At 44.5% G+C, this 13,823-nt stretch overlaps 1 protein-coding gene across 4 annotated transcripts in view; it reads right to left on the minus strand.

The window, feature by feature from the left end:
- The window catches only part of ETV6 (ETS variant transcription factor 6), a 146,584-nt gene that overhangs the window by 42,383 nt on the left and 90,378 nt on the right, over positions 1 to 13,823 (minus strand). The window lies entirely within an intron of this gene.

The following is a 13,823-nucleotide window of genomic DNA, read 5'->3' on the forward strand; positions in this document are numbered from 1 at the left end:
AACGCATGGGAATATAGGCAAATACCAGTGAAACCCCATTTCTCCCCACACCCTAACATGCAAAGTCTCTGAGCAAGGTGTGGGAGAGGGATGCCATGGTAATGTAGGATTACACTAAGCACTGGACTGTGCAACACTTCATCAGCTTAGGCATCATGGTTTATTTTAGACATTCAGAAAAACAAGAACTGCCTCAGCATCCCCCAAAGCTTATAGGATATTACTTAATTCCAAGTGCCCACTGTGAGATGGAATTGTCCCCCACCTGCTCCTTCTAAGGTGCAGAGCAGGCAGGAGACTAAGCTGTTGGCTCCACCCATCCTTTGTGTGTGTCCTCTCCTAGAAGAGTGTCCTCTCTTCACGCCCCTCGTAAAGCAACAGATCAAGCATAACAAAGAGCAGTCAGATACAAGAGACCTCTGTACTTCCCTGCAGGTGGGTGTGGACTGTAAAGAACGGCTGCTGCACATAGCCTCTCTAACAGTGTATATGTAAGTGGGTATTGTTTAGAGAGGTGCCTTCAGATCGGCACACCCCTCCCACAGATGCAGTTAGGCTAGTAGCTCCTATTCCCACACTGGAGAGGAAAGTAAGTGCTGAGGCTCTGGCACCTTTAGTACTGCTTCATGCTGTGTCTCCTGTACAGCAGTAAGGTACCACCAGTGCAGCCCTGACCATATGAAGGTGGTACGGTGCTTTATTGTAAAGTAGCAGGTGTGGTGCATTGGGCATAGATTTTCCAGGCCTCCAAGGAGAGTCCAGCACTCCATTTCCCCCAAACAGCCCATGCAGCACATACAGCCCGGAGTTTAGCCACAGGGGCCCAACCAAGTTACCATGAAAGTCAAAGATCTTTTGCTAGCCACATTCATTGGGCCCAGGCAGAGAGATATGGGAGGTGTGATAATTCAAGATCTGTTTTACAGTCAGAATAAGACCAGCTTCCTCCTGGAGAGAAGACATCACAGTGAAGAGCTGTTTATACCTAGGTAGACAGATTATCTCCAATCCACTGGGAGATAAAAGCTTTCTTTCCTTTTCCCCCTCATGAGATGACTCATTGTTTAACTTGTTACAATGTGTTGCGTAGAAATGAAAGCTTCACACTGTGCATAAGAACATAAAATTTGCCATATCTGATCAGATCTCTGGTACACAGCCTCTGGCAGGGGCTAATACCTTATGCTTCAGAGGAAGATGAACCTCCCTTCCTCATATTGCACCTGGCTGATTGTATGCTGCACATGGGAAGAAATTTCCTTCCTGGCACACCACTCTATGAAATCTGATTACCCTCATCTTACTGAGTCCTAAAAGAAATCTGGGAGATTCGTACTGTTTTACTGTTTTGTTTTGCCCTTTTTTTTTTTTAACTGCTTTAACAGATAGGCAACCCTGTTTTCTGTTTTAGCAAGAGTGAATTGCATTCTACTGCTATGCCAGATTCCCAGACACAGACTTTGGAAAGTCCCAGCACCACAGCTGCACAAAGAACTGAATCTGAGCTGGAGCAGGCATGGAGATCAAGCCTGAAAAAGCGTCAGGGCCGATCTGAGAAAGGGATGTCTTCATGGCAGCTGCAAGAGTTTCCACCAGCTTCCAACTACCCCTGTAGCACAGTGCCACACAGACATAAGAAGTAGCATTTGCTTATTTATGAAGGACTTAAATTCTCTCCCCTCATATTGAATTGGGATCTGATTGCTGAGGTCAGAGTTTTCTGTAGGTCCTTTCTTTTCGAAGGGAGTGCAGTCAGGTGTAGATCTGCTCAGAGACATACGAACTGTCATCTAAAATGCCAAACTTATTCCTGCAGAAAACACACTGCAGATCCCAGTCTACTGCTGGACAGGATGTACATTGACTGCAGCTAGGTAAAGCAGACAGAAGTTAAATGCAATGCAGCCAGAGCACAACTTGTGAAAGGTATAAAAAACATCTGGGAAGAGCTTGAAATGCTCGTGCATGGCTTCTGCCTCTATCTTCCCCCTTTACCATGCCATGCAAGCAGTAAGTTGCCTAAAGGAATGCTGTAATGTAGAAATCTAGCTGGAGTTTTGATGCGCTCTTCACAAGATGAGGCAAGAAACAAAACATTGCTGGGAAAATCAGGCTGCAGTGAGCAGAGCTGTATGATAACTTAACCTGCATGCTCCCTTACTGATAACAACATAATAAATAAATCACTCCCTGTACAAACATCAATCCTGACTTCCTATGTGCTGGTTGACAGTATACTTTTGCATTCGTTCAATTAATTTAAAAGTACCATGTCTAACAGAGCTTCGACTGATCAGCGCTAGACACCAAACAGCCTACAGAGGCTGGTCTGAGCCAGGTGTGCTGTGCTGGCAACTCAGAAAGAAAACACAACACTTCACAGTGCCCATCAGGTCTCTGCTGGGTTTCAGCAGCATCTCTGTAGCTTGTGAGAAGGGGAGACAGAGTCTTCATGGGAAAAAAAAAAAAAAAGAAAAAAAAAAAAAAAAAAAGGAAGCCAAAAAACGTTATGTCCTAGGACCACCTGGCTTCTGGTTACTGAAAATGAGCATGCAGCCTTTCTAATTCAGTTTGGCTAGCGCTAAAGTGAGTGGGTGGAGGAGCTATATCTCTCCACCCATGGGGTGATACCATAATTCAATGCTTGCATTGTGTTTTGAAGATATGAAGTGCTATAAAATATGTTATCTGCTTTTCCCTGGATGGATTGCCACTTCTCTCATTTCCTTCTCTCCCTGCCATGTCACCTTCCTGGGAAGTTGGTTTCTCCACAAAGCCCTCTGTAGTTGCCTGTCCCCACTGCATGCCCATTTGCTTTGTGAGGCTGAATCAGTTCAGTCACAGGAGGCTTTCCTCAGGGTGCACACCAGCGCTGCCGAAAGTGCTTCAGAAACTGCCATTCATAAATAATTCTTTCAAGTGCAGTACTGCATTTGCTAAACTTGCATGCCACCTTCTTTGCCCTTTCTTAAAAAGAAGCTGTTGGTATCGTGAAAACAAGGGCATGAGAGGGTTGGCTTTGCAGCTGAACAGATTTTACAGCACAGCATAAATGGCTATCAGTAGGTCCTGAAAATGCTTTTCTACACTCTCCATGAAAGAAAACTAATCCTGCTTATACAATTTTTTCTTTTTTGGATGCTGTTTTTTATTTTTCCCTCTCCATCTTCTCTTTTATTGTCATACCCACGGTGGAGGAAAATGGACTCTGTTATCTCTCCAGTTTTCTTCTCTGTGAAAGCTAACAGCATTGTCTTGAACTAACAAAGATATTTACCAAGCAGAATAAAGTGAGCAAAGAGAGTGCTGTGCTACAAAATGAGGACGGGGTTTTGCCTGCTGGACTGACTGGTGAAATCAGCGGGAAGGCTTTGCTGCTTTCAGTAGGTGCTGATCAGGCACAGCGGACTCTGCCTCTCTGCCAGCCTGCCCCCTCGGTAGCCAGAGTGGCCATGGACTGCAGAGGGTGAATTTTGCCTTGGAAGTCAACCTGGCACTGCTCCCATCTCTGCCAGTGCTCTACTAGTTCAAATCTGGCAAGCGTTCCCAACCTCAGTCTCCCTCTCTGTGTAAAAATAAACACTAACAAAAAGTTCTTGAACTCACCAACTGAAAGCAGATTAAAAAGAGCCACGTAAACTGTCAAAATCTGTCTCTGAGAGATCCCAGCATAGTTTCTAGTTTGTCTTCCATCAGCTTCCAAGCACTATCACCAGTATAGTAAACTACAGTAATTTACAGATGTGCTTATGATTTGATAGCTTCATATGCACTAAACAGGGAGCTAAATTCCTGCTCCCCTTTCTAATGCTGCAGGCTGGAGCACTTAGTAGTCTACTGGTGTCTTAGTAGATGATCTACTTCTGTTGCTTGTTCCTCACCTGAAGTCCTGCTTCTAACACCTGTTACATCAGCCAGCTTATAAATGCCAAGAGTGATCAATTTTCACACTCCAGGGGCACTGGCTGATAACCATCTGGACTGCAGAAGAAATCTCTGTTCCTTTACATTCTTGGAGAGCAAAAACAAGTACAAAGGAGAGGGGCTGATGGGTTAATTTACACCTTCTTCTTCGAGTAGGCAGTAAAATTGTTTACATATGTTCAAGCATTTATGCACGCACGCACACACACAGAGCACTTCACTTGCACACACACACACCAGAACGTACTGGTGTGTTGAAGAGGAGTTTAAGTTGATGGTCTCTAAAGGCTTCACTCCTGTTTTTACAGTGAGCCCCTCAGGAAACTTAAGCACGGTCAGGCTTTGAGGCTGGAACGCAGTGCTCTGACCACCTGGACCAGCCTTTGGCACACAAAACTGCAGTGTCAGCCAGCAATATTTGCAACAGGCCATAGACTCCTGGTGGGGTTACAACTTTGTTTTTTAAAAAGATGTGACTGACCTTGAACCTTGCGATGCACTCACGTTTAGCAACTCCTTTCCTTTGGAAAAGAAGGTATGTATTTTATGGTATGAGTTGCTATGTACAATACACGTAGCAGATACGTCTGAAATGTGAAGTGCAATGTACTGTAGGCTGTTTTCACCTTGACTCATTTGGAACAATCTGAAGACGCAAATCCAGTGCAAGATGTCATGTACAGTATAACTGAGAGCTGCTGTTACGCTTTAGTTTCAATATGAGGACACGGCCACACTACAGCCTGCATGACGGAAACAGCACTCGCAGTGAGTTTCGTGTATCTTCTTGTTCCACTTCAGCCCTCCATCCTCTACGCCTGGCTGCCTGGCAGGCAGAATGAGGAGGTGAGAAGGGGGTAAAGACAGACCTCTCCTTTATCCCTGCTTTCTGGAGGGCAGATAGAATTGTTCTCACTCCCACGCCCAAAGCTACTTAGCACAGTTGGGCAAACAGCAAAGCGGCCAGCGCATGCAAATCTGCAGCTGATCTCTGAACACCCAGGGACAGATGCATCCTCACGCTGGCAGCATCAGGCAGCCTGGCTCCAACTATAGGACAATGCTTGAGCCTTTACTGGGAAAACAACTCGGGAAAAGCTCAGAAGACTCAAAAGTCTGCTACCAACTAGCTCTTTTGGAACTGAAGCTCTCTTTTTTGTTATTAATTAAATAAATTCTTCCATGATACCCATAAAGCATAACATGCTGTTCTGCATAAACTGGCGCATGTGAAACAAGACAGAGGCATGGGCATGTGTTTTTCTCTTCATTTCTGTGCAAAGGCAACACAGTCTGGAAGAAAGGCATATGATTAGGTTCTGATCCTTCTCCCAGGCTCTGTGAATGAGACTTTTTAAAGGTCCTCTCCTTCTGTCTTATTTCTTTGTTTGGAAAGCTAGAGTACTAAAAAGCACAGAGGTGTCATGCCAGTTAACATCTGAAGTGCACTGAAAGTGCAAAGTGCTGCACAGCAGCTTTGAGTGAGTCCTGCTTGATATTCCTGCAGTGCTGTCCTTGCTGCTGCCTGGTTCCCCTAGTGCTCAGAGGCACTGATGCTTGATGTAAGCCAGGGGCCCTGCTCTGAACCTGGCAGCACAAACTGTGAGATACTGCTCCCTGAGATGGGCTGCAGCAGTGAGTTCAACAGCTGAGAGCTGATTACGCTGGAGGAAGTTTCAAGTTAAATCACGAGCTGGGCGCTGAGGTCCTCCTGAGAGTGCAATTTTATGCTGTATTTTCTGATTTTCTATTGCAAGTGCCTTCCCTTTGCTAGCAGTGCTGCCAGGCTCCCACCCAGAAAGTGGTCAGCAGCCCTTTAGGCCTTCCTGGACTATGGATGGTAAAGGCAGGAAGATGAAGGACTCTGCTTCCCGGGGAATTTTTTCTAATTCCTCAGAGCTGGGGAGCAGGTGACAGACATCTGGGGCATGCTTAGCTATCCCCATGCAGGTGGGAGCCTAAATAAGTGTCCTTGAGCTGGCCCACATGTGGATGATGCAGCGGAGAGGCAGTAGCCAGTTGCTGCTGCTGGCCCACGGAGACTGCTTCATCCTACAGTAAAAGGCTGGCTCTGTAGTTTGGAGGCCCAGAGATAAGCAAAGATATAAAAACAGGGAAAGGTTAATCCTGGCTAATCCTCAGGGAGAATTATCTGGGAGGCAAGTACAAACTGGTACAAGGGAGATGGATGGCAGCAGAAGAAAATGTGCCTTTACAGACCTTGGTCAGGAAAAAAGCGATTGGATAGGGAACAGAGGACTTGTGTGACGGGCAGGAACGGAGACCCTGGTGGGTCTTGCGTGTCCTTTAAAAAGGTATAAAACTGCCTGTAATCAGAATGACAAGGCTTAGGGAAGCTTCCCACACTGCTGGGAACAGAGGGTGAAACAGCTTTTTTCAATAGTAATCTGAAATAAAAGGAATAGGCTCATGTCTCCTGCTGTCCTGTTGAACAGGGTGTTGGAGACGGAGCACAATTAGACGCAATGCTTTGTGCTGAGTACCTGCTTTGGGGCCCCTGTGTATGCAGACATGCTACAGAAACAAGCCTTGTGAAGCACTGGGACAGATTCCTTCCATGCTGATTTTGCTAGCATTGTGCCCCGTGACCCAGCCTTTCTTTTCCCACTGTCTGTACAGAGACTTGCAAAGTTGACACACCCTAATCCCTTAGGGCTCCAGGGTCATAAAATAAATAAAATTGCTTTTCTAATGCAGCCTTTGGAAAGCCTGTAAGAAACATATTGATTGGAAAATGCTTGATTAGAATGATCAAGCGCTGAGCTCTCATACAGGGAAATAAATCTTTTCAATTCCCCACACCCAGTGCCAAGCTCAGCTTCCTGGAAGCAACTATGGCCCTTTCTGGAACTGAAGTGAAAATCCCATGTTCCATCACCTCTCTGACCTGCTGACATTACACACAGTTTGCATTTGCTGATCAAATGCACAAGCAGGACTCTAAATTAGCTTGCTGGGTTGAGATAGCTTGCTGATTAATGATGGCAGATGAAGTCACCGGTACAAAAACCCCACAAAGTCTGAAGTCAGTTTAAGTGCGAAAGGAGAGACGAAAGGCCACACTCTGCAGAATATAACACGAAGAACATATTCTCACTCTATAGCCAAACCTTTTCTTCACAGATACAGGTTAGTAAAGTAAGTAACTCCCCTATGCAAAATTACTCAGCTATGTCTAAGATCCTCTGCCCCAACAACAGCCAGAAAAGTCCCTGAACAACGCAGACCAATTCCTGAAGTCCTTACAGTTGTAACTGATGTCAGAATAAAGCTTCAAGTGCAGCCACAGTCATTTAACGTGGCCAGTTGTGCTGCACTTCTTGTAACTGAAATCAGTATTTGAGCCACAGTGGCTGCCCCACTCCTTTCTGTTTCCACCTGCATCATCTGGAGTTTGCTTGCAGAAAAAGCAGACCTTAGGATTTAGTGCTCTTTCCTCTGTAAGCTGCCCCTATATGGGATCAGCCACAGAAAATGTTACAATACAGGAGCAGCCTACCTGCTGTGGACAGGCAGTTTGCAGCCTGGATGGAGAATTCATGCAGGATGCCCTCCTCTTTCCTGGGGCAGATCAGTCTAGATAAATGGTGCTGATATGCATGCTGAAGAGGCCACTGTTCTAAGTTCTGGAAGGAAAAAGCTACCAGCCAAAGAAGCAAGCATCCAAAGGGGTGATGAAAAGACCAGCCTGTTTTCTAGGCATTCATTCCATGAGCCATGTCCAAGAGTTTTCAAGAACTGTGCAGAACAGTTCCAGCTTCCTTTCATGCTGTTTGCAAAAACCTTCTTAGAAGCCCAGCAAGAGCGCTCCTTCCAGGGGAGGATGAAGGCTGGCTTTTTGCATCTGGGCACCACATTCAGGGAAGGCCAGAGCGTGACAGTGAGTCAGTGAGTTGCTGACAGCACAACGCTGTTCGGCTGACTGCACCCGCTACCGGAGTTACCACACGCAGCAAAGAACTTGCCTGGGTCCAAGATGACCCCTCTCTTTGCTCTTCTCATGACCACAGCTGGAGAGGGCAGGTGACCATGGGATTCCTACCAGAGCAGCTCATGCAACAGAAACAGCTGGCTGGGGGATGGGGAATGGGGAAATGTTGGCTTGGATCTGATCCCAGTCATAGTCCTAATCCACTCCTGACTCCTTCTCAACCAATTCTTGGCTGTTTTCCACAGAGCAGACATTGCTTTCCTACTGCTCCCTTCCAAAAGGAGCTGAAAGAAATGTCTTCTGTTGCTTTTTTTCCTTGTATGTGCAAAAACTATATCCTAAACAAAACTAGCTGAGCCCTGACACTGACATGGGTTAGCTAGCTCAAAAGACCACACTGCAAGAAGCAAGTGGTTTTGCAAGCAAAAATCACGGAGATTATAAAAAAAATCATTTATTTCTCAGAAAACCTTCACTGTTTCAAAACAATTCATCGTAATCTAGGTCAAAATTCAGACCTAAACACTCTTCACAGTTTTCCTATACTGAATACGGTCACTGCTGCATCCGTGAATTACTACTATTAGTAATGCTTGCACATTTACACTACACAGTGCCTTACAACTGCAGACAGATTAGATTGTTATGGCTTTTATAGATGGGAGGTACAAAATCATTGGACACCTGCCCATACACCAAATCTATTATAGTAGAAATTGAATCTAGGAACTATATTTTGCTCCTTTTTACAACTGGACAACTACAGAGCATCTTTACACCCTTAGTTAACACCCACATTTCCTTCCTACTTCTTGTGGAGCTTACTCAGGGTGTCCTGGCAACAGTAATTTTAACTTCAAATAATGCCCCCCCCCCCAAAAAAAAAAAATATTATAATGGATTGTTAATGTTTTTGTTTTTTTTTTAACACAATATAGCCTTGATCCCTGCCTAGGGTGTTGAAAATTTGTAAGCAATTAGAAATAAATAGATCTTGCTAGTCTTGACCTACATATGGTTTTACTTAAGTCTTTTGCCTGCTGCCTGCTGCGCAGTGGAGAGGGGTGCTAAAGCTATGACCATGCTTAGTAGTATTACTGGTGATGGAACTGAAAGCCCTGATTTTGGGTATCCCATCAGCGCTCCACAAAGATATGAAAAACTGATGAAATAGTTGCTAGTTACCATCAATGCAGCTGCTAAAATTAAGGTGGTTCTTTCAGCAATTTATCAGTTTAACCTCATACCGGCTAGACCACCTTGATCTTCCAAATGGCTGCAAACTTATAGGTGATTATACCATTTCAGAAGAGAGGTCAGGAAGTCCTTTTTGCACAGCTGAATCAAGTGGAAAGTTTTGAAATCTCAGTTTCACATGCCAGCAAAACACCACCACCAACATAGCAAGACACTGTAATCCTCCTGTATTAAGAAGCTGCTTTCTTCTCACAAGGAGATTTTGTTCTCAGAGGCTCACATCCTGATGAAGCTGGGTCCCTTTCCCTTGAGGAATTTTGGCTGGGACTTTGTTTCCTAACTCAGCCATGATTGTGAGAGCTGGGGAGGGGGGAGTGTATACACAAAGAGTATTTTTTCCAGGCTGTTTCCAGGGAACGTGAGGCCAGCTCCGCTACAGAACAGTCTATGCTGTGACAGCAAGATGTCACACGCTGGCTTCCTCAGCACTGGGGCTCCAAGCCTTGTGAGGTGCAGCTGCATTCGTGCTGCTACTGGGAAAGCAGAGTTTGGCAGTGCAGCCAGATCCATGGCATGCTTTGCCTGTAACCATTGAGCAAACCAGTGTAAAGGAAATTTTACCACCAGCATGTGGTCAGAGCATGTTATACATTTACTTCAAACGGTTTCACTTTTGGACCTCTGTCTCTGTCCATACAGGCATTCTCCTTCAGGCTCCTAATCCAGGAGGGCTATAAAAGCCTGCTTTGATCCACCAGTGTATTAGTTCTTCTGTGCTTTATGGAAAGACCTGCCTTCAGGTGACATTAAATATTAAAGAACTGGGGGAAATGGTTAAAATTACAGCTCTAGAGACTGCACGCTATATGTACTCGGTTTTGAACTGTATCTTGGGGGTTGCAGGTAAAAGCCTGCTCTTAGTGTGCTGCAGACATTTTCTGCTCCCAAGATGCTGCAAACCAGAGCTCTGACATTGTTAAAAACATTCAGATTTAGCTTCACTTGTTGATGGTTCCTTAATGAACCAAATCCGTGCAGCTCTTGCAAACTGTCAGTCATTTCTCTAAGACGACATTGCTGTCCTAGAGGAAGGTCAGGTACTTAAAACAACAACTGTAGATGCTGGGAGTCCTCTTCCACGCCCAGGGGGATGCGAAGGCCACCGAGATGGACTCCAAACTGCACTACAACACATTTCCCATACAGAAGAAGTAACTGCATTGCATTTGCATGGGGCCCTTTATCTCTACCCTTCCAATATAACCTGTGCACAGAAAGGCTTCTTGTACTAAGGTACTTGTGCTTGAAATACATTGATAATGAGAACAAATTAAGTGTGTGCTCTTTGATTATCAGATGATAAATTATCATGATTATCTTTGCTGCAGCTTGAGAATTGCTTCCTCTTCAGGGTTTAACTCCTGCTTGCTCTGAAGTTAGCACACTCACTAACTTCTCGTATTAGGACCCCCAAAAAACTGGCTCCCCCCCTGTTATTTCTGTGGAAGTCTAATGAAGTTCAGACAGCTCTTCTATTTGGGGCCACTTGGAACACACTCTCCAAGCAATCAGAAATCAACAAACTTTATCAATTGGGATGGAAGGCAAGATCCCAATTCATCAGCTTACCAGATTGGAAGCAAGCTGCTGTGCTCTCTGTCTGGAAGACATGTGCATGCTGCAGCCAGAGGCATGTCATCCCTGGGACACCCTCTGAACTAGCTCCCCAAGGTCCCTATCACAACAAGGGCTTGAGCATCCACTACATGTTCAGCACACTCTCCCTGACACCATGGTAGCTAGTTCACACTGAGGTCTGTGGTACTATGGCTTTGGCAAGTTCTTGGACACATCTAGGCATGAAAGACTCACCCTGACTGCAGCTATGTTTACCTCTCGGTGACAGCTGAAGATGTCAGAAATATGTGCTTCGTTTCCACCCCTCCAGCTTCAAAGGTGTCTTGTTTGAGTCCTGTGCTTGAGGGAAATATACTCCTGAACTGGAGATATCAGTCCCCCTTTCTGTTATTCTGTCTGGCATGAAGGAGGCAGAAGGAAGATGATGATTTCCATCCTGACGCTGGCATGTCAGCACTCACTACACCATCCTTCAAACAAGCTACTTTCAGGCCACCACTCAGAACTCAGTGGCAGTGCTGACTTAGTATTGTTCTTTGGCTCCTTCCTCTGATATGCCAGTGAAATTGGCAGGGGGCTTAGGCTGTGGACTTGATGAGAGAGATAAGCTGTATTTAAGTATATACATACACTGGATTCTGCTGGATCAGCTTTCTGGACTGATTAAGAGCACAACTGCACTAACAGTCAAGACTGCAGTAACAGGTCAACACAACAGGTGAGGGGTTGACAAACTACAGAAAGAATAATAGCTGGATGTGGTGACAGAGAAGGGAAAAAATGCTTCAACTACTATTGCTAAAGAACACATCATGTCACTGAAAAATGCATGGGATCACTGTATTATTTGAGTTTAATCTTGATGATGTCACTGAGAAAGGCTTGCTTCCAGGACTGGAAAAATTACTGCAATGTCAAATAATTTACCTATGTACTTCCAGTAGAGGATCAAGCTTTGAATGAAAACAAATAGATGAGATAATTCACAAGGAGGCTCTGCCTCATCCTGCTTTTTGTGTTTCTTGCAAAGGTAAAGGTGCTGTGAGAGAGACCGCATACCTAATAGTACTGGGTAACTGATACCACCACCAATTCACTATTCCTAATACTCTGTAAACCCATTGTGCTAGTACAGACACCTGACTTCAAGATCAGTGAAGCTATCTTGTGCTGTCCCTCTTTCAACACTTCCATTCCCACATGGAATGGCCATCCATCCCTGTGCTTGCTATCTCCATCAACCTACTGCAGATGTGCTGTGGGAAAGGGGACCTCTGTCTCTTGAGAGGGGTGTTATATGCAGCTGGGCATCCCAGGGCCTCCACCATGGGGGCAAATGTCCCTGGTCACAAATCAGGGATCCAACTGAGGTCAGATCGACTGGTGACAGAAGAGAGGGGTAAGAAAGTTACCCCTCTCTGTCCCACTAACAGTGACCCCTCTTTTGAAAAGGTGGGGGATAGCATGATTATCTTTCTTCGTTTAAGTATTGTGAAAAAATCAAGTGATATCACCTGTCGCAAATATTTAGCAACACCTGATAGCTACTTTACATTGCTTACAGTTGTGCCTACTAGTATAAAACATTAAAAAAGGAGGAATCCCTGCCTGGAAGACATAACAATATAAAAAGACAGGATAGGAAAGGGATCGAATGTACAAGCAAAGCGAACAATACAATGGTGTGCAGACAATGCTGGTCCCCCTGGGAACCTGCACTCTTCGCTAAGTGGATATTCTGAAAATGTAGTTGAAATACTCTTTCATCAACTTGTCTAATTAAAATTTTCATAGTAGCTCTTCCCCTTACTTTGGCAAATTTTAACCAGCTCTATGACAGACGCTTGTCAAATTACATCTCTTATCTGATGCAGAAATCCAGATTTGTATGTATATCTGTTCACACAATTTCTATTCACAAAAACTCAGACATTCACAATCACATTGGAGTCAGGAATGCAACAGAGGTGTCTCACTATAAGGTAGCAATTTCTCTTCTGTTCTTCCAATCCTTCACGACTTGCTTAGTTTACAAAGTCCAAACCAGTTTAGCTTCATTCTTCAGTATCATAACTTCCAAATCTTCTCAAGTTTCTGCTCTCCTGGGAAGACTGATTCACAACCACCTTGCACAAGAGAGAACATCTTTTAAAAAATCCACTGTTTGGACCTACTGATCATGTGTCTGGACTTGTTTGAACTTGGCCATCCCTGATGCAGTATCTTCTGTCCTACTAAGAAACGCTTGCTTGCATCTCCTCTCTCTGCTTTAGCAGACTGTGTCACAAGTTAAGCACCCATGAAAGCTGCTTTTGCCAACCATACTAGCAAGAGCAATTTTTTGGAAATGCTCTTCAGTATTAGAGCAAAGGAAGGAAAGTTTCTTGATAACCAGAGCACAGATTTCAACTGCTTATAAGCTGCTCAGGCTGTGGATTAAAGTGTGCATTTGTATGAGAGGAAGATGACAGGGAGTTGAAGGAGTAGAAAGAAAGACTTGAGAAGTAAGAGGGTAGGAAGTGAACAAGCACATTAGGGAAGGATAGTGAACCATGTTTTGAAGAAAGGATACCTTTTAACCTATCAGGGTGCCTTAAGTCTTCCCTTCATGGCTGTTTCTACAATTTCTACAAGCTAATACATACACGTTATCAGTGCAAAGCAAGTTGATATTCTAGGTCTTTTCCTCCTCCTTAACGACCTAGAAGTGAAAAAATACTTCTGTGAAATCCTTTGCTTATTAATGTGATTTTTATTTTTTTCACGTGACTGGGGTCAACTGGCTTAGCACTGACAGCATGGTACAGAAATGCAGACATGGGCACAGTATCAATTGGGAAGGGGGCCAGGGGGGTTAGCTTAAGTCTCCTTCAGCAATTTCACACAAAATGACATTAGGGAATGCAACGTGCCAAAAATTTTCCCGTGAAGCACTGAAAAAATCTGCAGACTCTACATGTCTCACACACTTTGGAAGATAATAAACAGAGAGCACATGGACTCAAATACTGTATGTTCATGAAAACAGAGTACCCCGTGTTTGACACCATGCTGAGTTTCTGAGAATATGAATGCAATTTCTAAAAAGATTTACGCCCTTGTTATTCAGGTG

This window comes from Cygnus atratus, chromosome 1, assembly GCF_013377495.2.
Source record: "Cygnus atratus isolate AKBS03 ecotype Queensland, Australia chromosome 1, CAtr_DNAZoo_HiC_assembly, whole genome shotgun sequence".
Lineage (NCBI taxonomy): Eukaryota > Metazoa > Chordata > Aves > Anseriformes > Anatidae > Cygnus > Cygnus atratus.